The sequence below is a fragment of the Artemia franciscana genome, chromosome 3, assembly GCF_032884065.1.
Source record: "Artemia franciscana chromosome 3, ASM3288406v1, whole genome shotgun sequence".
Taxonomy (NCBI): Eukaryota; Metazoa; Arthropoda; class Branchiopoda; order Anostraca; family Artemiidae; genus Artemia; species Artemia franciscana.
Genome location: NC_088865.1, coordinates 41,087,256 through 41,110,827, shown reverse-complemented (window position 1 = coordinate 41,110,827; position 23,572 = coordinate 41,087,256). Strand labels below are relative to the sequence as shown.

The 23,572-nt window shown below is 33.0% G+C and overlaps 1 protein-coding gene and 1 long non-coding RNA gene across 8 annotated transcripts in view; one reads left to right on the top strand and one right to left on the bottom strand.

Annotated features, from left to right (window-relative positions):
* Window positions 1-18,645, bottom strand: part of LOC136025271 (octopamine receptor beta-2R-like) — a 148,674-nt gene extending 130,029 nt beyond the window's left edge. For 4 of the 7 annotated variants that reach the window (XM_065701138.1, XM_065701133.1, XM_065701140.1 and 1 more), the window contains exon 1: window positions 18,534-18,645. The gene's annotated coding sequence lies outside the window, so the exon portion shown is untranslated. Of the gene's footprint in view, window positions 1-15,868; window positions 15,967-18,533 lie in introns of those variants that run through there. The other 3 variants (XM_065701134.1, XM_065701135.1, XM_065701136.1) reach the window with 3 other exon arrangements.
* LOC136025273 (uncharacterized) overlaps window positions 13,562-23,572 on the top strand; it is a 96,407-nt gene continuing 86,396 nt past the window's right edge. The window contains exon 1 of the long non-coding RNA XR_010617052.1: window positions 13,562-13,611. This is a non-coding gene — a long non-coding RNA (uncharacterized LOC136025273). The remainder of the gene's footprint in view (window positions 13,612-23,572) is intronic.

Genomic DNA, 23,572 nt, shown 5'->3' with positions numbered 1-23,572 from the left:
GAAAACATTATTTTTTTTATAGAATTTTCAATTAAAGGTTTCAAAACTGCCTTCCAAGTAATACAGAAGACAGAGAGAGCGAGAAAAGAGAGAGAGGGAGAGTGGAGAGAGAGAAAGTAAGAGAGAGAGAAAGAGCAAAGCCATTGCAAGAAAAATAGCAAAGGGATTTATCAAAAGAAATAAAGACGGGAATCATTAAAGAACCATAAACATTAAAAAAGAGAAATGGTACTATATCAATGCACTGTTGTAAGTTTTCGCAGTATTGTACTGTTTTCGAAGTAAGTGTTTTAGACTTACAGAGTAGCAAAAAACAAAAATCCTTAAATTAGGAAATTGCCAAACATGCCTTTTAAGAACCAGGACAGGGCCAGAAACTACCGGCCTTTTTTACGGTTTATATTAATTCTGCTATGTACTAACAGCTTATTAGTTTCAATAGCAGTTATTATTAAGTTAATTTTTTAATTTGTAGAAGGTTAATGCTGCCTGTACAACTTTTTGGTGTGTTGTTATTCTTTAGTCCAACGGTACTAATGTTTAAACCTAAAACAAAAATTATATCGTTCGATAACTTGCACATTTTTAGGTTAAAAATACGTTAAAAAAGGTTGAACATCGTTAAAAAAAGGAGAATATTTCTATTTCTAAGTAAGTAAAGAACATTGTTTAGAGAAAAGTATAAGTAATTGTCTAAATAATAAAGCATAATTTTGTCTCTGTGAATGGGTAGATCTAAATCTAGTGAATCTAATGCTTTAAGGATTTTGCCCTTTCGGTGCGAATTATGAATTATGGTGTAGGTTTGTTAGAAAACATATGCTTTACAGGAAACATAAACCTTGAACACTTCACTTGCGTTCAATTTTAGGAGCATAAAATAAGGCAAGCTTTAAATTAAGCTGCGATATATCTAAAAGAATGTCTTAAGAAGAATGAAAATTCAGAGGGCTCAAACCATGTGAGTTTTATCATGAGTGACTCTTATCAGATCATACTGTTCTTGAGACTCGTATTTATGTTTGAATTGGAAGTCTATAGAAAGACAAAATTTTTACCAATGTATCATTATTTCCATACTCTGATGGCCGTAAAAGGCTTCCAAAGCCTTATTTTCATTGATCTGTGGCATCTTTTAAATTTGTAGAACGTGATTTGGCTTAGAAACATTTAAATAACAAAGAGACATCCAAAGTCAAACAAGATGTTTCTAATATTGATATTCCACATAAGATCTTTAAAGCGTTTTTTGAAAAAACTGCAAGTATGGTGCCCTACAATAATATTTTGAATGTATCAATTTAATGAATTCAAACAGAAAGGAATCAAATAGATTGAAAACATCAATCTCAATTATGGCATTTTGATTTGTCACAAACACAAATGGGCTTAATTTTGACGAAACTTCAGGGTTTAAGCCTTTATTTACAAAAATATGAAAGTATTTATTATGTATGTTTTTCTATCAATATTTTCTCTCATTTGTATTTTTATTTTCTTATTTAAAGAAGCGCAAAATAGATGGCCACAATATATACATTTACTCTTAATATGGTAAATAATCAAAAATGTTTGATTAAAGAAAACGCTCTCTAAAAGGCTTAATCACCAGTGGTATTAAAAAAATACACTTACTTATTTATTGAGCTCACCGTTCAACGTTTGGCATCACAAGGGACAGTCGTTATGAGCACACCAAAATTTTAAATATAAACATAAAAATAAGAGTTGGCACTACTTTTTTTTTAATATATTTAAATAATATCCCAATTTTAGATGAATTAAAGAAAAAAAACAAGTTTTTTGTACATTAAAGTAAGGAGCGACATTAAAACTTAAAACGAACAGAAATTACTCAGTATATGAAAGGGGCTTTTCCTCCTCAACGCCTCGCTCTTTACGCTAAAGTTTGACTCTTTCTCTTAACTCTACTTTTTAAAACAGTAAAAAGCTTTAGCGTAAAGAGCGGGGCGTTGAGGAGGAAAAGCCCCTCTCATGTACGGAGTAATTTCTGTTCTTTTTAAGTTTTAATGTCACTACTTACTTTCATTTAAAAAAAAACTTGTTTTTTTTTTGTTTAATTTCTGGACGTTTTTGAATTAATACATGTTTTGATCTTGGCTCTCCGCAAATAAATAATTAAAACGAAATTTGATTATTTTTTTTTTTTTTGGCTAAATGGCTTTTTCATAGTTTTAATCGGAAGATTTTGAGAAAAAAGGAGCGAGGGAGGAGGCCTAGTTGCCCTCCAATTTTTAGATTACTTCAAAAGGCATTAACTTTAAATTTTTACGAACGTTTTCATAAGTAAAAATATACGTAACTTACGAATTAACTTATGTAGCGAACTTCTGTATTTGTATGTTTTTATTGCGTATATGCGGGGGCTCGCCCCTCGTCGATACCTTCATCTTTACACTAAAGCTTAAACTTTGTCCCAATTCCTTAAGAATGACCCCCTGAATCACAAAGGCCGTAGAATAAGTAGTTGCAATTACTAAAAAATACTTTAGCGTAAAAAGCGAGGTATTACGAGGAGGTAAACCCCTCATATGCGTTATAATGTCTGTACATTTTCAGTTTTAATGCTGCTCCTCACTTTCAGTAGAAAAAACTTTTCATATTTATTTTTTCATTGTTTTTTAAAATAATGCTAGAAAATCCTGCGCCCCCTCCATTGAAAGTCTCTTCCTCCATGAGAAGTTCCTCCATGGAAAGATTCTCCCACGTAACCCCTCCCCTCAAATCTCCCCCACCAAACAAAAAAATCCTCCTGAAAACGTTTGTACACTTCCCAGTAACCATTACTATATGTAAACACACGTCAAAGTTTGTAACTTGCAGCCCCTCCCACGGGGACTGTGGAGGAGTAAGTCGTCCCCAAAGACATAGTTATTAGGTTATTCGACTATGGTGAATAAAATGGCTATCTCAGAATTTTGATCCGGTGACTTCGGGGGAAAATGAGCTGGGGAGGGGGCCTAGGTGCCCTCTAATTTTTTGGATTACTTAAAAAGAGCACTAGAACTTTTAATTTTCGTTAGAATGAGCCCTTTTGCGACATTCTAGGACCACTGAGTCGATACGATCACCCCTGGGAAAAAAAAACAAACAAAAACAAACAAAAAAATAGAACAAAAATGAAAAAGTCCACATTTTTGTAGATAGGAGCTTGAAACCTCTACAGTAGAATTATCTTATACGCTGAATCTGATGGTGTGATTTTCGTTAAGATCGTATGACTTTTAGGGGGTGTTTCCCCCTATTTTCTAAAATGAGGTACATTTTCTCAGGCTCGTTACTTTTGATGGGTATTATTAATCTTGATGAAACTTATATATTTAAAATCAGCATTAAAATGCGATTCTTTTGATGTAACTATTGATATCAAAATTCCATTTTTTAGAGTTTCGGTTACTATTGAGCCAGGTCGCTCCTTACTACAGTTCATTACCACGAACTGTTTTATATTTACGTGGTTAGCCCAGTTTATGCTATGTTTTCAAAAGACATGTACGGATGAGTCACACAATTGAGGTTTTATTTACTTTTTTTACAAATGTTAGAAATGTTGTTACCCAAGCCCTACAAAATCGTCAGTTTTCTGTCGGGAAACGTTAAGTTTACACGACCTCCCGCAATTGTTATATGTCCATAAAATGTGTTACTCTTACCTTTGGTGCCCTTCCTGCTAATCCGGGCGAGTAGAAGTTAATTTATTTTAGAAGGGACGCTATATTTTGCGGGTGACATATTCAAGATAAACGGAAAATAGGTATATATATTTTCACAGAGAAAATTATAAGAATCTTGAAACTGAAAGGGGGCACCAGCTCAAATACCCCGTTCAACATGCGGATCTTTTACGACTATCATTTGTTTAAGTTCCAAAAAATTAAAGTCAACGCTCATTTATGAAAGTAAATATCTTGAAATTTTACCTATATAATATTGTATTCAGGAATATTAAAACATTGAATAAACAATCAGCGGAAGATTGCATGTACAGAAGTCACAGCCAGAATGTAATGCTCTCAAAAAAAGCAACTGTAAAAATATTGCTTCCAAAGTACAGTACCTAGGAAAACTTCCTCAACCACAAACAATCCTCTAATAATATTTTTTATTGCTGGCAGCCCTTAGAATTTCAGCTTTTTTGTCTAATTATGATGAGAATAGCAATTTCTTTGTGTTCCTAAGGAAATGAACTTGAAAAATATACTGACAGGTAGGCTGCTCCAGTAAGAACTATGTGTCAAACGAGGCTATTTATCAAAGAGTATGTCCTCCCACTGAGGAAACACTTTCTCAAGTCTCGATCGAAATGGAAAAGTTACAAAATCGGATTAATCACTTCCAAAGAATGAGATTCAGCAAATAGTGCAAAGTAAAGAGACAGTGTGTGTGTTTTTTTTTAATTTACCTAACCAGCCTCAGATTAACTGGTCGATCGTCATGTCATCATCTGTTACGTCACATCGTCAGGTCGACGGAAAAAAGAGCAAGATGGGTTTGACCGTTATGTTTTTATTTTGTATTCGTATTTGTGTTATTTAACATATAAATATTAATTTTTTGTGCAAGGTCAGGAAATCTTATAAACCTGGATAACTTTTTGGCATTCCAGAATAATAATGTTATAATTGGGACAGTCCCAATTATTTCGGGACGAATTATCACCGTGGGGACTGTACAGCTTTCAACTTTTGCTTTGAAAAACAAAATATACTGATAGGTAGGCTGTTCTAAGTATGAATTATGTGTCAAACAAAACTATTTGTCAAAGAGTCTGTCCACCCAATGAGGAAGCACCTTTTCTTGTCTCGATCGAATTAAAAAACAAATAGGATTAACCACTTTGATGCAATGACAGCAAGCAAAGCGTACGATTGATTTTAGGAGCCTCAGATAAACCAGTCGTTGGCCATGTCACTGTAACCACACACGAAGCTGAGGAAATTGGAGTTTTACAGCCACACCGCAACAAGTAAGAACTAAGGATGCCCAAAACTAATCAAACAAGCCCTTACACGGAGATTGGAGAGAAACTTTGGCCTACCCTTCGAAGTCCCAAGACTTCTACGGTTGCCCCAATTGTCTCCCTGGTTCAAATAATATTCTTGTTTTTTTTTGCATATATTTTTCCAAGTTTGAAACCCTTTTTGTGTTTTTGTTGATTTGTGCAATATGTTGAGGGCAGCAAAATGTACTTGAAAAATCTAAAACAAATAGTTTAATTTTTCCTTTATTCAAACCTTGTTCTTGTTTCTTTTGGAAGTAATATTGTTCCTTTCTTTATAAATATTATGAAAGTGCTATTCATCACAGGTAGCACTATTTTTCTGCCTATGATATCTTGTTGTCGTAGCTCATTCTCCCTTGTCTATCATTCTCATCACCTCTCCTCTCTTTGGCACTATTATCTTTTGTTTTCAAAACGAATTGCATCTTTAGATTTTAGATGTCAGTTTTTAGTGCACTATTTTTTCTTTAGAAAGCAATTTTTTCTTAATTTTCTCTTTTCAAATAGAGTATTAGAGCTGAATTCAAAATACCTTTCTACCTATTTGCATTCCAGTATCACCGCCTTTATAAGATTTAACTACCTATTTTCCCCCAATTTTTACTGACTTTATAAGTCTACTAATTATAAGATTTCTCTAATTACATTAATAACTAAAAAATATTTAATAAGGACAACAGTAAAGCTTTACCAGAAAGGGGTAAAGATTCCATGAAAGGGGTAACACCTTGAAAAATGTAATCAAATTCATAGCGTCTATTAGTCCCTATGTGGGGGTTCCCCACCTCTATCTACAAATGGGAATTTCGTTGTTTTCCCCAGAAGGTTGGTCAGAGATGGGAGTTTATTAGTTTTTCTTTTTCTTTATTTTCATCAAGGGATTTAATGGTAAGCCAGTAAAATATTTACTAGAAAATCATTAAAATACAAGTAGGAATTTCTAGTGGCATTTGCGGTAGTAAAAGACACTAAGCAATAGTAGAGTGGCAGTGCCTGCCACTGTATACCACGAAACACAAATTTCCAATTAAGGGACAAGACACTTTTCAAGCGTCAATTCCGACTTTTTTTAATCGTTTTGGAACTACCAAAGATGCGTCTATATAAAGTTTCGGTTTTAGCAGTTATACTGTTGCGCGGTAGCGTGTTCGCCCCTATCATATGAGCAGTCCATCCAAAACAGACCTTTATTATAGACCATTAATACAGCAAAATTATATTCATGCTGTGTTGTGTAGTTGTATACCAGCAATGTGGGTGGAGTTGGGCTTCTCACATAACTTTATTTGAACAATGTATTTTGACTCAGCTTCAAAAGCGTGCTAAGGAATGGTAGCTCTTTTCATATAACGGAAAACAGTAGTTGAATTCTATCACAAAGAACCAGTTAATTGGAGGGGAGGGCTTCCTTAAACTAGAAAATACATCAACATGATATTAAAAACATCAAAAATAAAATAAAAAAAACCCAGGTCCCACTTTTAAAGCTTTGCAAATATTCTCATGGTGATAACTTTTGACAAGCGTTTTTAGATTTAATAGTTTTTCCAGTATTAAAAATTAGCATAAAAGAAAGATTCTTTCTATGCATCTATTGTTTTAAGATTTCCACTTTTTACTAGTTTTGGCTTCTGTTTACAAAGGTTGCTCTTAACTTACTGCTCATATCTACAAACGAATTGGTATGCCTATACGAAAAATGTGGTTTAATCTCTAGAGAAATAATGGCTGAAATGGCTGGGTAACGGCTTATGAATGATGGATGTAAGATTGGCAAAGATTGTTCGTTTTGGCCATTCGTCGGGATAAAAGAAAAGCGGGTGAACCCTGGAAGGGTTCACCCTGGAAGACATGGGAAAAGGTGATAAGGAGAAATTCAAAGGAAATCGGAAATTTATGGTAAGGGATAAAAAAATAAAGCTTTGAATAGGTTGGGGTGGAGGATGAGTGTCCCAAATTTCGTTGGCCTCAGGGCACTTGGTGCTGCAATAAGTTGGTATTAGTCGTTGCAGTAGCAGTAGTTTACCTCTGACCACACCTTCGAGCCTGTTAAACAGTTAAAATTCTGTCATTTCATTTTAAAGAGAAACCAATGAAACTAGTAATATAGAAATTAATTACACTAGAAGAATTGTAACTTTTCACTTAATTAAACATCCATCAAAGGCTGTGGCCACTAAGTATCCTATTCTGCTAAATTGCTGTTACATCTGCTGTTTTCTATTTGCTTTTCGCTTAACACTTTTTGCTTGTTCACTCTTCCTTGTTGATGATCTTTGAAGTCCTCCATTTCAAATAAAACTTAGCTAAGGCTTAAGTACGTTAAAATGCTAAAAAAAAAAAAAAAAAAAAAAAAAAAACTCAGATGCCCTGAGATTATTTTCTTTGACTAAAAATGCAAACATTCTTATTTTTTAAACATTAGATTTACAATTAAACAGTTTGCGTTAACAAACTGTGTATAAGGAATGGCTCAGTTCCATAGTATCCAAAACTTTAATAAATGAAATTCTTTATATCAATAGACCTATAAACAGAATTCTCTTTTTATCCTGATTCTCATTAAGTTCAATGTTACTCATCAAAAATTACAAGCCTGAGAAAATGTGCATGATTTTAAAGAAGGGTGGAAAAACCAATGAAAATTCAAGGAATCTTAGTGAAAATCATTCTGTCAGATTCAGCGTGTCAGAGAACCTTGGTGTAGAGGTTTCAAGTTCCCATCAGCAAAACTGTTGAATTTTGCAATTTTTGCCAGAAGAAAGGTCACAGATTCGTGTTTATTTTGTTTTTGTTTTTCTTGTTTTGCTTTTTTTTCTTCCCATGCCTAATTGCTTGGAATTAATGGCCCTTAAAGACCAGGAGAATAAAGTATAAAGATAAAATGTATAAAGATTTTCCGAGGAAACTGTCCGAGGGAAATTTTCAGCGGGGTTGACACTGTCAGGGGAATTTTCGACGGGGGGGATTTTCCATGGGAGAAATTATCCATGAGAAATTTCCCACGGGGAGAAAATTTCCATCAGGATGGGGGATTTCAGGGAAAGTTTTCTAAGGAGAAGGATTGGGATAATTTCCAGCAGAACATGAAAACCGATCTGAAATGAAATGAAAACACGTTTCTTTTTAAATGAAAGTTGGCTAAGGAAAATTATCCAGACAGAATTGTCCGCAGGAAATTTCCCAGGAGTTGGAGAATTACAGTGAAAATGGAATTATACGGTGGAAAACTTCAAGGGGGATTTTATGCGGGAGGATGTAACGATGAAAGAATTGTTTGTGTGTTAGGGGGGATTCTTATGAAGAGAGGTAATTTCTTGGTTTCTGGTATTATTCAAAAACAACTCAAAATCAAATAAAAAAAAACAAGTTTTCACATCTGAAATTAAGGAGCAGTATTCAAACGCAAAACGAACAGAAGTTTTCCTTATACAACAAGTACTTCCCCCTCCTCAATTCCTTGCTATTTATGCGAAAAAAAGGAAATACCTACTTTTTCCTGGCATTATTCAAAAACGATCCGAAATCAAACTAAAAAACGATCCGAAATCAAACTAAAAAAAAAACAACAAGTTTTCTCATCTGCAATTAAGGAGCAATATTCAAACGCAAAACGAACAAAATTCGAACAGCTTCTCCCTCATCAATTCCTTACTTCTTATGCGAAAGTTTTACTTTTCGGCCCAATCCTTTAAGAAGAACTCCTGAGGCACAAGGGCTGTTCGATTAGAATAAGAACCTTTCCTATAGTACTAAAAAACTTAGCATTATGAGCAAGGGATTGAGAGGTGGAGGTACTCCTCATATACGGAACAATTCATGTTCGTTCTAAGTTCTAATTTTGCTCCTTATTTTCAGTTGAAAAAACTTGTTTTTTACATATTTAACTTCACAAAAGGGACTGCTTCTCTGTATTTTTTTATTGTATGTTTTGAAACAATGGTAAAACAGGCTACCAGCCTATAAAACTAATATAGTGATCATACACTAATGACAACGTAATAGAAATTATACTGAAACTTGTAATGGCTAATAAGCCATAGTATCCAAGTTTAAACCCCCCCTATCAAACATTTCGTGGTAACGAACTGTAGTAAGGAGCGACCCGGCTCAATAGTAAATGAAACTCTAAAAAACTGAATGTTGATGCTAAAATATACATCAAAAGAATCAGATTTTCATGCTGATTTGAAATAGATAAGTTTCATCAAATTTAGTCTTTGTCATCAAAAGTTACGAGCCTGAAAAAATTTGCCTTATTTTAGAAAATAGGGGAAAACACCCCCTAAAAGTCACAGAATCTTAACGAAAATCACACCATCGCATTCGGCTTATCAGAGGACCCTATAGCAAAATTCTCAAGATCCTATCTACAAAAATGTGGAATTTCCTATTTTTTTGCCAGAAGACAAATCACGGGTGCGTGTTTATTTGTTAGTTTTTTTTCTTTCCCAGGGGTCATCGTATCGACCAAGTGGTCCTAGAATGTTGCAAGAGGGCTCATTCTAACGGAAATGAAAAGTTCTAGTGCCCTTTTTATGTGACCAAAAAAACTGGTGGGCACCTAGGCCCCCTCCCACGCTTATTTTTCTCAAAAGTCAACAGATCAAAATTTTGAGACAGCCATTTTGTTCTGCATAGTCAAAAACCATAATAACTATGTCTTTGGGAATGACTTACTCCCCCACAGTCCCTGGGGGAGGGTCTGCAAGTTACAAACTTCGACCAGTGTTTACATATAGTAATGGTTATTGGGAAGTGTACAGTCGTTTTCAGGGGATTTTTTTGGGGTTTTGGGGGTGGGGTTGAGGGGAAGGGGCTATGTGGGAGGATCTTTCCTTGGAGAAATATGTCATGGGGGAACAGAAATTCAATGAAAAGGGCACAGGATTTTCTAAAATTACTATAAAAAAACATTGAAAAATAAACATGAAAACGTTTTTTCAATTGAAAGAAAAGAGTAGCATTGAAACGTAAAACTAACAGAGATTATTACCCATATGAGGGGTTCTAAAAATACTTTAGCTTAAAGAGCGAGGTATTTAGGAGGAGATAAATACCTCGCTCTTTATGCTATAGTATTTTTAGTAATTTCAACTATTTATTCTACGGCCTTTCCGATTCATGGGTCATTCTCAAAGAATTGGGACAAAACTTACGATTTAGTGTAAAGAACGAGGTATTAACGAGTGTACAAACCCCCTCATATACATAGTAAAAATTAAAGAATATAAAAGTTTGTTACGTAAGTTAATTCTTAAGTTACGTATATTTTTTACTAATAAAAACGTTCGTTAAAAATTAAAATTTATAGTTGCCTTTTTATGTAACCGAAAAATTGCATGGAAACTAGGCCTCCTTCCCCATCCCTTATTTCTCAAAATCGTGTGATAAAAACTAAGAGAATGCCATTTAGCCAAAAAAGGAATTAATATGCAAATTTCATTTTAATAATTTATGTGCGAAGAGCCAAAACCAAACATGCATTAATTCAAAAACTTCAGAAATTACATAAAAAAAAACTAGTTTTTTAACTGAAAGTAAGGATCGACATTAAAACTTCAAACGAACAGAAATTACTCCGTATATGAAATGGGTTGTCCCCTCCGCAATACCTCGCTCTTTACGCTAAGGTTTGACTCTGCTACAATTCTACTTTTTAAAACAATTAAAAGCTATAGCGTAAAGAGCGAGGGATTGCGGAGGGGACAACCCATTTCATATACGGAGTAATTTCTCTTCGTTTTAAGTGTTAATGTCGCTCCTTACTTTCAGTTAAAAAACTAGTTTTTTGTTATGTAATCTCAACTGAAGCAACAAAGATTATTAGGAAACAACACATTAAGGTCCTGCAGCAAAAATTATAGTGCGGACATTTTGCTATATTTTAAAGTCTGTTTTAGAGGATTCCAACGGACCCACCTTCTTCTCTTTTTTCTGATCATCAGTTGCTTATCCACTTTAAAGTTCTGATTTAAGAGATTTAAAGTTTCATTAAAGGGATTTTTTTATTATTATTATTGTAAGCTTAGTCAAATGGTATTATCATCCCGTAAAAACTGTGTAATGGTAACCTTCCAATGTTGGATAAATTGAAATTATCATGGTATTTTTACTGGGTAGGGACGACCATGGAATAATAGCTTAAGCCCCGTCTTAATTGTTGTAAAAAGGTCAAAAACATTCTACACCTTTGAAAGCTTATACATGAATTGTGTAAAGTGAATTTGCTATGTCTAAACTTTTGGATAAGACGGTTAGAAAAATCATCGACTTCCTCTGCTTTTTCTAATTAGTTTATGTTAGATTTTATTTCTGTTTGTTTTTAGTTAAATACTTTTGGTAAGTTTGCTCTTCTACATTACTGATCATGAAGAACACCGCTCAAATATGACTTTAATTTAATTAAGCCTTTAATTAAAAATGACTATAATTAAAAATGATTTTAATTAAGGCTCATCTTAATCCTGCTCTATAAGAGCATTAATAAGTAAGTCTCCCGCTTATATCTGTTCAATCGAACAAGAACCGCCTAATTTCAATTAGATTTTCTTACTAAAACGAGCTTCATCATAATCTTTGGCAGACTATTAATTTTCGATATTGTTAAGTTAAATAAAATAAACATCATTCATTAGAGTAGTATCCAAAACTTATAAAAAAGGATATACCGCTTATAGAAAGATAAAAAATGAGTTTATGCTGATGTAAATATATCTAATGTTTCGTGAGGAGGAATTAGAGACAGTGCCTACAGGATAAAAAACTATAATAATGCTATAGGTGCTGAATGCGTTGTAAATAAATTTAGAAATACTGTGTATGCGAAGTTAGAGATAAATTAGTAAATATTACTGAAGAATACTGTTTTTGAAGAAAGGGAAAAGCTTAGTGATCTTATGAAAAGCTTAGTTAAACTCCTTTATAAGAGGGGTGAAAAGAGTGATTGTGGTATGGTAATTGCAGAGGCATTATTGTAGTTTGATTACTGCAGGAATCAAATTACTTAGCGTGATGATACTTTTTAGACTAAGAGATTCTGTACAAATAGTTATAAGAGAAGAACAGTGTGGTACCAAATTTTCACAATTACTATTTGAGAAGTGTCAGGCTCACCAGACACTTCTCGTCAAAAGTTTCACAGGTTGTGAAAACAAATTTAATTGAAATAATAGAATGCTTTAGTGAATGTCGTACCCTATGAAGGCATACGATATAAGTAAGTTAAAAGGATCTATTTACGAGAATACTATTGCTGCGGTTAAAGTTGGAAGTGACCTTTGCAGGTGGCCCAGTGTGGAATCAAAAGCTAAGCTGGGTCGAGTTGTCTTTCAGTTGATATGGACTTTTTATTTTTAAGAATTTTTTCTAAGTAAACTAAACAAACACTAAAGGGGAATTCCTAGACTTGAATTATGCGGTGATTTGAGTATAAAATGTTTAGAGTTCAAGGGGTAAAAAAAAGGCTTAAAAAATGAAAATTCAGGGGATTAAACCACTCAATTTAAGAATTATGATGAAAGTATGATGTTGACAATGAGAAACTTTCATCAAGTGGATAGCTTTACTTACCTGGGTAGTATTTTTAATAAAGATGGTGGGCGCAGCGAATTGGTAAAAATTAGAATAGCCAAGACACAGGGCCTTTTCACAGTTGAAAAACCTTTCCAAGACTAGGAGGATGAGTCTACAAACCAAGACTAGAACATTGGAGGCCACTATCAAGACATCGGCCAAGCATAGGTACTAATTTCACTAACCTTAAGTCAAACAGTAAGTTTTATTTAAAAACAGTGTTAAATCGCGCTTTTTAGGCCTATAATGAGAGAATGGTTAAGATGGCTGGGTCAAAATTTATGGATCACAGATTGCCAAGATTGTGGGTTTCGCCATCCTGCTAGGGCCAAATGAAAATCAGGTCATTCCCAAATTGGTTGGAAGAGATTATAAAAAATCAATTTTAAGAAAATTATTATTGCATGGAGAGAGGTAGAGAAAAAAGCTTAGAATATGTTAAAGTGGAGGAGGAGATTGCGCGCCTATGTTGGTATCAAGCGGTTCGATGGCACAGTGAGTTGTTACTTGTAGTAGTAGTAGTAGTAGCAGTCACAGTAAAAGTAACAGTATGTATTTCTGTTACCCCTCCCCCTAGTTTGATTTTTTTTAAGCCAGTGACCGTATATAATAGAACGAAGGGCTTTTTTGACCACGAATTTCAAACATACAGTGCAGTTTATAGTGGCAAAAGAGTTCACACCACCACAAAGGGCATATATACCCTATTCTTTGCATTTCATATTGCAAAATAAAAGTTTTGCCCAAACAGCACCTAAATTCTATCGAACAAAAATAAAGAAATAAAAAGTCCTCTTAAAGTTGTTGGAAGCACACCAATTTGGCCTCTCACTATCAGAGATCATTCTGGCCTGGCACGAGGTATAACATTTGCCCGCAAACATGCATAGAGTGCCCATAAAGGAGACCATTATTATACACCGTTAATACAAATAAAGAAACAGTTGCAAAGTAGCCTAATGCATAGTTGTATACTATCTGGTAGGGCGGAGGCCAGTGGATTTCTTATGCAGGTGATTGCTAAAATTTCAAAAGTACATTTTTAGGCCCATAGTTTAATATTTTTCAAGAGCTTTTTACTTGAGATAGATATGATAACTATCCAGATGAATTAAGGGTCAACCTGATTCCTCTTTATATTGAGTAATATAAATATGGATGAATATCTTATGAAGTGGTGAATACGGCTGGTTTGGGGTGAAAGATTCAACATTATTGCAAAAAAATGATAGTTTTAACAGAAATGTTGCGTTTTAAATACCAAAATATTGCTATAAATAGTCGAACTTAATTTTAAAAATGCAGATTAAGTTCTCCTTGGTTTAAAAAAGTTTATATTGAAAAGGAAATACACCCGAACAAGCCATTTCTTTATGTGGCGTTAAATAGATGAACTTAACTGTAAAAAGCGGGATTCAAGGGAGTGTCGCATTCAATATTAAACTTTGCTGAGATTGTCCTCAACATTGGAGTTTTTTTCGACTTGAAACATTTCGAAAATAGCACAAATTTAGGGCCAACTTCTATTAGATGCTTAGATACTGAAGAGAATCAAAAGATACAACTATTTGGAGTCTCCTTTGAGGTAGGAGGTTTGAGGTAAAATATATTTGAGAAATTTAAGTTTTATTCAAATGCTCTGACACGCATATGGTAAGTTAAAAAGGTAAAAAAAAACTTGGAGTTACCAAGTTATCTATTACGCTCCTACGTTTTCAATACACCACAATTTAAACATTAGCGCAAGAATCGAATATATTAGGGAAAGAGCAGACTCATCATATTCAGTGTCTTTTCTAAAAAAAAATTAAAAATAAAGTTAAGCTTCTGTCTATAGTTTCAAAAAAAATGATCATCTAAGAATTCTGATAAGTAGCATTTTAGCAGTATTTATATTTAAACTCCCGTTTTAATCTTCCTTCTATAGCTAAGCAATTTTTAAGCTTCTTTCTATAGTTTCATATAAAAAAGATGGTCAACTAGGAATTCTGACCAGTAACATTTTAGCAGTATTTTGATTAAAACTCCCGTTTTGTGCCTCCATATAGCTGACCCTGGCACTTTCCTATTACAAAAAAAAACTTAAAAAACACAATAAAAATTAAAATCTTCTTTCGAATAATGGTTTTTTTGACATTCTACCATCGCTACTCTGAAGCGATTGTTTAATGAGGGTTTAATCTCATTCATATTAAACTGCTATTGTGATTTTTGCTGTTATTAAAATATTCAAATTTTTAATGCTAACAGTTATTTAGAGGAAGATTCAAAGTTTCAAATGCTATTTTTACATTCAGAATCATCACAAAAATACTTCTGGTATACACACTGTTTCGGTTTTTGGAATTCCGGTTAATTTTTACAAGTTTCGATCTTTGCTTACCTTTATCACAATGGGTGGTGTGTTGCTCCCATATAACCTTGAGCCCATTAAGCATTTCGTGGCACTAACTGAATAATATTGTAATTCCGAACTTAAAGCACGTGAACACTATAGCCTAAAATAAAGTTTTATCCCGGTCCAAAGATTTTGGGTTAGAGTTTTGTAACACAAAAAAGGGGAAATTCTAAACCCATTTTATCATACCCAATACATATATGTGGATGAAATCCTTATTAGAGAAAGGTTATTCCCCCTCAAACCTTTTCCCAGGTTATATAATGGATCAGCTTAAAAACCACATCTTAAGCTCGTTTCAAATGAAATTAAATTGTTTGTCTTACACTCTAAGTGTGAGTTTCTTTTTAATTGAAATGTATCTGCTCTCTCTATAGGAAATATACTTTTGGTCTATACTTTGGTCTACATAATATTTCGGGTTTTTAGCATTCCGGTTAATTTTTTCAAGTGTCATTCGTTGCATAGCTTTATCAGAGTTGATTGGTTTGTCGCTCCTCTAAAATCTTAAACCCATTAAGCACCTCGACGCACTAACTGATAAATATGTAATTTTGAACCCAAAGAACGTGTCAACAATACCCTAAAAAAAGAACATCCTTCACAAACCTTTTTGGGTAGAGGTTTGTAACGGAAAAAAGGGACTTCTGAACCCATTGTATCATACACAGTACATATATGATATCCTTATCTAATAGAGCTTATTTCCCCCAAATCTTTGTCCAGGCTATACAACGAACCGGCTTAAAATCCATATTTCCAGATCGTTTCAAATTAGATTAATTTGTTAGTTTTATCTCTAAGTGTGAACTCCTTTTAAAATTTAAATGCGTGCTCTCTGTTTTCAAATTCAAAGATAGCTTGAAAGGTACCTTTTATACGCTAAAATCCATTTGTGTTAACGGAACTAAACACCCAAACTCAAAGTAAGCCGCCACTCTTCCAGAAGCGTTTACAAATTAGAACTCAAATCTTGTTTGGAGAAATTCTCTTCTGTCTTTTTCCGATGTCACTGCGCTTTGGCTATTTCTTGCTTTGCCATGCTTCTTTTAATTATATTAAGTGGCAAAATTTGTATATTAAATAAACTGCGGAGCTTTTATTAACAATTTGGTCATTTTAATGGCGATTTTTTTTCTCAACTATATAATGGAGAAATACTAAACCGTAAGCAACATCTTCAACGATACAAGACACGGGAATTTTGTTTTTGGAAATATGTGGATATAGTATGGGGAAAAAGTAATATTTTAATGTTTAGATATCACCAATCAATATAAATTTGGAGACTTTCATCACTATTCCCTGTTCTTGTTTTTGTGAATGTTGTAAATCCTAAGATCGGCCAAATTTCGGACTTTCACACTAAGACTTTCTTTTATAAAAGTATTTGTACAATAACATGGAAAAAGTACAATCTTAGACACTCCTTTCTGGGGTATAGGAAGATTTCAAGGGGACCTTTGGGAAGTTTCCCCATCCCCTTAATATTTGCGATTAAAAATATGGATGAAAAATCAAAATCATGATGCATTCTTCCAATCCAAACGACTTGACCTTAGGATCTTGAGAAAAAGAAAGTTGTGTCGTACATTGCCCTAAAAATAATTTTTAATAATTATAAATATATTATTGCTTGTATTATTTTTCAACCCTTCGGGTAGTTTGTGAATCTTGAGATGTTCGATTCTGAGTGTCCCGGTTCAAAAGTTGTGGTTCTAAAAGAACCGCTTTTAGATCCAGCTTGATTATCTTATATTTTTTTAGTCGAGTGCTACTAGAAAGGATACTGCTTATTCTCCTTCTACATTAAATTTTCCGATTGAGCAAACAAAAGAAAATTTTAACCAAAGTAAGAAATATTAATCAAATTTTAAATTTAAAAAACTATTCCATAAATTTAATAGTTGCAAGGGAAAACTTATGGATGTGCTAGTTCCCCAAAATTTTTCTAGGTTCAAAAAGAAATTTCTGCTATTTTAGGGAAGGTTCAGCTCTAAGTAGTCCCTACAGTGGAAATTGTCAGAGTAGTTATTTGCTATGGATCTATTTTGTCAAGGGTGCTGACACAATTATTTTGGGGTCGGATATCAGGAAGTTAAAGGTTGGACAAACAAAATTCCAAAAGCCTTCATATATTTTCTAGATAATTCAACATTCTAAACTCCGCGAATACTCTTGATCTTCTTAGAAAGGGATTGGGATCATCCCTTCTTTACAAATTGTTACTTAATAAAATTGCTATATCTGGATTAGTCGATTGACTTCTCCTCTGGTACTTCTAAGAATATGAGCACGATGAAACCAGTAACTACCAAATGATACTAGAAACCTTGTAACTAGCCAAGCTAGTATATCATTCTGAAGTATTTCTATTTGGTGCTGATAATTAATATAGATACATATAAGAAATATATCATATGGAGCGACTCGACCTAATAGTAATCTAAACTCTGGAAAATTAGAATTCTAATAGCAATAGGTCTATCAAAAGAACTGCCTTTTTGTGCTGATTTAAAATATGTAAAATTTATTAGGTTTAATTTTACCCGTCGAAAGCTACGAGCCTGAGAAATTGTGCTCGACTTTCAAAAATTCTAGCTAGGATGAAACTATAAAAACACTTTTAGGTTTAATGACAAGTCTCAATTTTGTGGAGAAAACAAACGAGCCGTTTTAACATAAATTTTCTTTAACAACTAGTTGTCAACAGCCATACTTTGAGAGTTTAATAAGCTGCAAACCAGATTTGTTTTCTTTTTTCAACGAACTACTCAAACTAGTATTCAGCTATAAGAAAAATTAGCTCTTATTACAAAATTAAATAAAAAAAATAAATTTTTTCAACTGAAAGTAAGGAGCGACATTAAAACTTAAAATTAACAGAAATTACTCCATATATGAAAGGGGTTATTCCCTCCTAAGTGCCCTGCTCTTTGAGCTAAAGTTTGACCCTTTCTCACAGCTCTTCTTTTTATAGCAATAAAAAACTCTTGGTTCAAAAGTTTGACACAATTTTTCTTGCGGAGAAAGGGTTGTGTTAACGGAACTAAACACCCAAACTCAAAGTAAGCCGCCACTCACATCCAGCATACCGAAAGTGCCAATGTACTACTTGATGGCTTGGAGAGGCAAATTGTCTTTATTTAGTGCCCACGTCTTAGAAATTCAGGATAGTTTGCAAAAATGCGATACCTTCATGCGAAAAAGCCAGTTTACCATTCGCTGGTGAACGCATTAAAATGCTGGATGAAGATGCTCCATCTTTCTAGCCTTTTAGTCACTACACCTGCTCCTGTGACTTATTTCCAGTTCCAAGTACCAATACACTACCTGAACAGGAGCTTCGGTCAGTTTTGTGTATTTGGTTGGAAAATTTTGTGTATTTGGCTGGAAAAAAAATTGCTCAAGAGCAATTTTATAACTGGAATTCAAATTCAAGGCAAATGTATCTCTTAATAATTTTGAAATGAAATCTCAGAAATGTTGTAAGTACAGTTTGATTGACATACAAAAGCGAAAGAAAAAATTCAATACTCAAGTTTCAATTGTCCTCCTTTTGTTTTTATTCCATCAAGAAAAATGTCACACTTTGCTGTATTTTTGGAAACATAATTTATATGTTTTCGTCTAGTATAATGAAAACAAACTGATGTGAAGTATCCAAATTTTAAATATCCGGAGAGACTTGTCATGATATTTATATACATTAAGAAAACGGAACAAATGGCTGTGATTATATAAAACAAGCAATTAAAATTTTATATGCGATAACCAATAACTATTTAGTTTGTCATCTATCCTTTTGTTAATGCAAAAAGGGAAATAATGCCAATGTAATTCTATCTTATAGAATTCATTGTTCAATTTTTCTTCTCAAAAATCGAAAAAGTTCTATGGAACAAGGTAATTGGATTCAAGAAGTGCCAATACTTGAAATAATATAGCAATAATGAATGACGAAGAACTATTAGCTAACATTTTTCAGTATTTTTTCAAGAATTTTCAAAATTTTCAGAATTGTTTTCATCTTTAATTAGGATAAAAAAAAATGCACATAAAGAATAAGGTCAAACCCACAAAGCAGAAACTATTTCCCTAGCTCCCGCTTTTTGTAAAAGGAAAAAAGAACCTCTTAGGAAGAAAAAGAAGATAAAGTACTCTAAGATTCACAATGGCTTTGTCGAAAGTCACCAGTATACCATCCTTAATGGCGAACTATTTTCTAGTTACTTTAGATTATAAATAAAAATCAAATTTTAAATTTTGATTTTCAGAAAATGGGAGGGAAGTTATATCAAACAGTTCGTGGTAACGAACTGTAGTAAGGAGCAATCCGGCTCAATAGTAACCAAAACTCTAAAAAATGAAATTTTGATACCAATAGCTACGTCAAAAGAATTGCATATTAATGCTGATTTTGGATATATAAGTTTCATCAAGTTTAGTCTTACCTATCAAAAGTTACGAGCCTGAGAAAATTTGCCTTATTTAGAAAATAAAGGGGAAACCCCATAAAAGTCATATAATCTTAACAAAAATCACACCATCAGATTCAGCGTATCAGAGAACCCTATTGTACAAGTTTCAAGCTCCTATCTACAAAAATGTGGAATTTTGAATTTTTTGCCAGAAGGCAAAAAATATAAGCCAGATTATTTATTGCCAGAAGGCAATAAATAAAAATAAGTATTTTTTGCCTGTTGCATAAGGGCTCATTCTAACGGAAATAAAAAGTTCTAGTGCCCTAAAAATTGGAGGACACCTAGGCCCCCTCAACGCTAATTATTTTCCCGACGTCAACGGATCAAAATTCTGAGATAGCCATTTTATTCAGCGTAGTAAGAAAACCTTATAACTATGTCTTTGGGACGAATTACTCCCCCACAGTCCCCGTGGGAGGGGCTACAAGTTACAAACTTTCACCAGTGCTTACATATAGTAATGGTTATTGGGAAGTGTACAGACGTTTTCATGGGGATTTTCCGGTTGGGAGGAGGGGTTGAGAAGAGGGGGATATGTTGGGGGAACTTTCCATCGAGGAATATGTCATGGGGGGAGAAAATTTCCATGAAGGGAGCGTAGGATTTTCTAGCATTATTGAAAAAAAAAATGAAAAAATAAATATGAAAAAGTTTTTTCAACTGGAAGTAAGGAGCAGCATTAAAACGTAAAACGAACAGAAATTATTACGCATATGAGGGGCTCACCTCCTCCTAATACCTCGCTCTTTACGCAAAAGCATTTTTAGTAATTTCAACTATTTAATCTACGGCTTTTGTGATTCAGGGATCATTCTTAATGCATTGGGACAAAATTTTAGATTTAATGTAAAGAGCGAGGTACTGACGAGGGGGTGAACCCCCTCATATATGTAATAAAAACATGAGAATACAAAAGATCGTTACGTAAACCAATGTATAAGTTATGTATGTCTTTTACTAATAAAAACATTCGCAAAAAATTAATAGTTCTAGTTACCTTTTTAAGTAACCAAAAAATCGGAGGGCAATTAGGCTTCCTCCCCCGCTCCTTTTTTCTCAAAATCATTCGATCAAAACTATGAGAAAGCCATTTAGCCAAAAAAATAAATATGCAAATTTCGTTTTAATTATCCCTCTGCGGAGAGCCATAATCAAAACATGCATTGATTCAAAAACGTTCAGAAATTTAATAAAAAAAACAAGTGTTTTTAACTGAAAGTAAGGAGCGATATTAAAACTTAAAACGACAGAAATTACTACGTATATGAAAGGGGCTGCTTCCTCATCAACGCCCCGCTCTTTACGCTAAAATTTGTTACTGTTTTAAAAAGAAGAGTTGAGAGAAAGAGTCAAACTTCAGCGTAAAGAGCGGGGCGTTGATGAGGAAGCAGCCCCTTTCATATATAAAGTAATTTCTGTTCGTTTTAAGTTTTAATGTCGCTCCTTACTTTCAGTTAAAAAAAATTATTTTTTTTATTTTATTTAATTTTAGAAAATATTTAATATATATATATATATATATATATATATATATATATATATATATATATATATATATATATATATATATATATATATATATATATATATATATATATATATATATATATATATATATATATATATATATATATATATATATATATATATATATATATATATATATATATATATATATATATATATATATATATATATATATATATATATATATATATATATATATATATATATATATATATATATATATATATATATATATATATATACGTTTTAAAAAATATTGTAGTTTTGTCAACATAGAAAGAAAAATATAATTAATGTACTTATTTCGTGGTATTATTTCTACGTTACCACAAGCATTTGGGATTAAAAAACTAACCAGCTGACAGAGGCAATAGGTCCCATCTAGTAATTTGGTAGATCAAAATGCTACATAAAAAAAAAAAAATCAAAACAGATTTTTGGTTTTTGACCGTTATCAAGGACCTTTTGTTTGTGCAGGAAATATGTTAGGCATCCAGCAATAAATCTTCTACGTCAAAATTTAAATTTCTCAACTCTTCACGCTAGTGAGAAAAGAAAATATACCGGGATTTGAAAAAAAATAATTAAATATCTTGTGAACCTTATAAGGTAGGAGCAACCCTTGTCAATAAAAACCAAAACTCTGAAAAAAGAAGACCTGATTTTAATATATGCAAAAGCAAAATCTATGTTTTAGGCTTGTTCTAAATTTACAAAATTTATTAATTTTAGATTTCCTCATCAAAAGCTATGAACAAAGGAAAACTTGCATTATTTTAGTAAAATACGTTAACCTCTCCCTCCAAAAAAAGAATTTGATCCGGGTGAGAATTATACAGTGAAATTGAACATATATATATATATATATATATATATATATATATATATATATATATATATATATATATATATATATATATGTATATAATTCAATGTATAATTCATTTTTTAATTATACGGTGAAATTGAGCATGTATGAGAACGCTTATGCCACTGCCTAAAAAATAATTTTCAATTTTTCAAACAGTTCGTGGTAAGCGAACTGTTAGTACGGAGCGACGCGGCTCAATAGTAACCAAAGCTGTAACAAGCAGAGTCTTCATAACAATAGATTTATGAAAGGAATCGAATTTTGATGCTTATCAAAATACATAGAATTCATGAAGTTTAATGTTACCCATCAAAAGTTACGAGCCTGAGAAAAATTGCCTAATTGTTGAAAAAGGGTGGAAACATCCCTAATAAATCAAGTGATCTAAATGAAAATCACACCATAAGATCCAGAATATCAGAGAGCCCGTACGTAGAGGTTTCAAGCTCCTATATACAAAAATGTGGAATTTTGATTTTTTTTTGCCAGAAGCAAGATTACAGATGCGTGTTTAATTGCTTGTTTTTTTTTGTTTTTTTTTTCCAGGGGTGATCATGTTGAACCAGTGATCTTAGAAGATTGAAAGAGGGCTAATTTGACTGGAAATTAAAATTTCTAGTGCCATTTTTAGGTAACCAAAAATATTTAAGGGCAGCTACCCATCCCCTCCAATCTCCTTCTTTGCCGAAACTGTCCGATAAAAATTTTGAAATAGACATTTTCTTCAACATTGTCTAAAGTTCTAATAACTATGTCCTTCAGGATGACTTGACCCTTCACAGCCCACGGGAAAAGGTTGCAAGTTATGAATTTTGATTTTTTTTTTGGGGGGGGGGCTGTTGGGGGTGCATATATGGGAGGATTTTTCTATGAAGGAGTATTCGTGGGGGAAAGGAATTTTCCAAGGGAGGAAAGGTGGATTTCCCAGCATTAATTAAAAAATTATCAGAAATTAAACAACAAAAACAAGCTTTTTCAACTAAAGTAAGAGGCAACATTAAAACTTAAGAGGTTTCCCGCCTCTTCAGTACCTTGCTGTTTACACAAAAGTATTTTTACGAATTTGTAAAAAGTTTATTATTCTAATTAAACGGTCCTTGTCTATCAGGAGTCATTCTTAAAAAAATGAAATAAAAAGTTGAACTTTAGCGTAAAGAGCGAGGTATTTAGGTGGGGTTAACCCCTCACATACGTAATAATTTCCATTCTTTTTTAGTTTTAGTGTTGCTCCATGCTTTTAGAAAACTTGTTTTTTATTTAATTCTGTAAATATGCGTAATTGTTTTGGTTCCCGAGGGGGTTTGTTTTGAATAAGTATATATTTTATTGATACATGGTTCTTATGAATGAACATTAAAGATCTAATGCACAATTGAAGCTTTAAAAATGATTATGTCATAGGAAACTTCCGCTGTTTCACATTTTAACATATAAAACAGCAATGTCCACCCCGAGCAATGTCCCCGAAAGGGGCTACTTTACTATGGAATAAAAGACCTGAGAATTATTGAAACTTTGTTTATATAGCCTCCCTGTCTCAAAGACTATACTGGTGGTACACCATTCGTCTCTAAATGTATAGATGTATACTATCGATAAGAAATTAACTGTAGTTTTAGACTGCCTGTATAATAAAACTATTGACTGTAGAGAATCGTATAGCTGCAAACCATCTATTTGAGTTTTGGCCAACG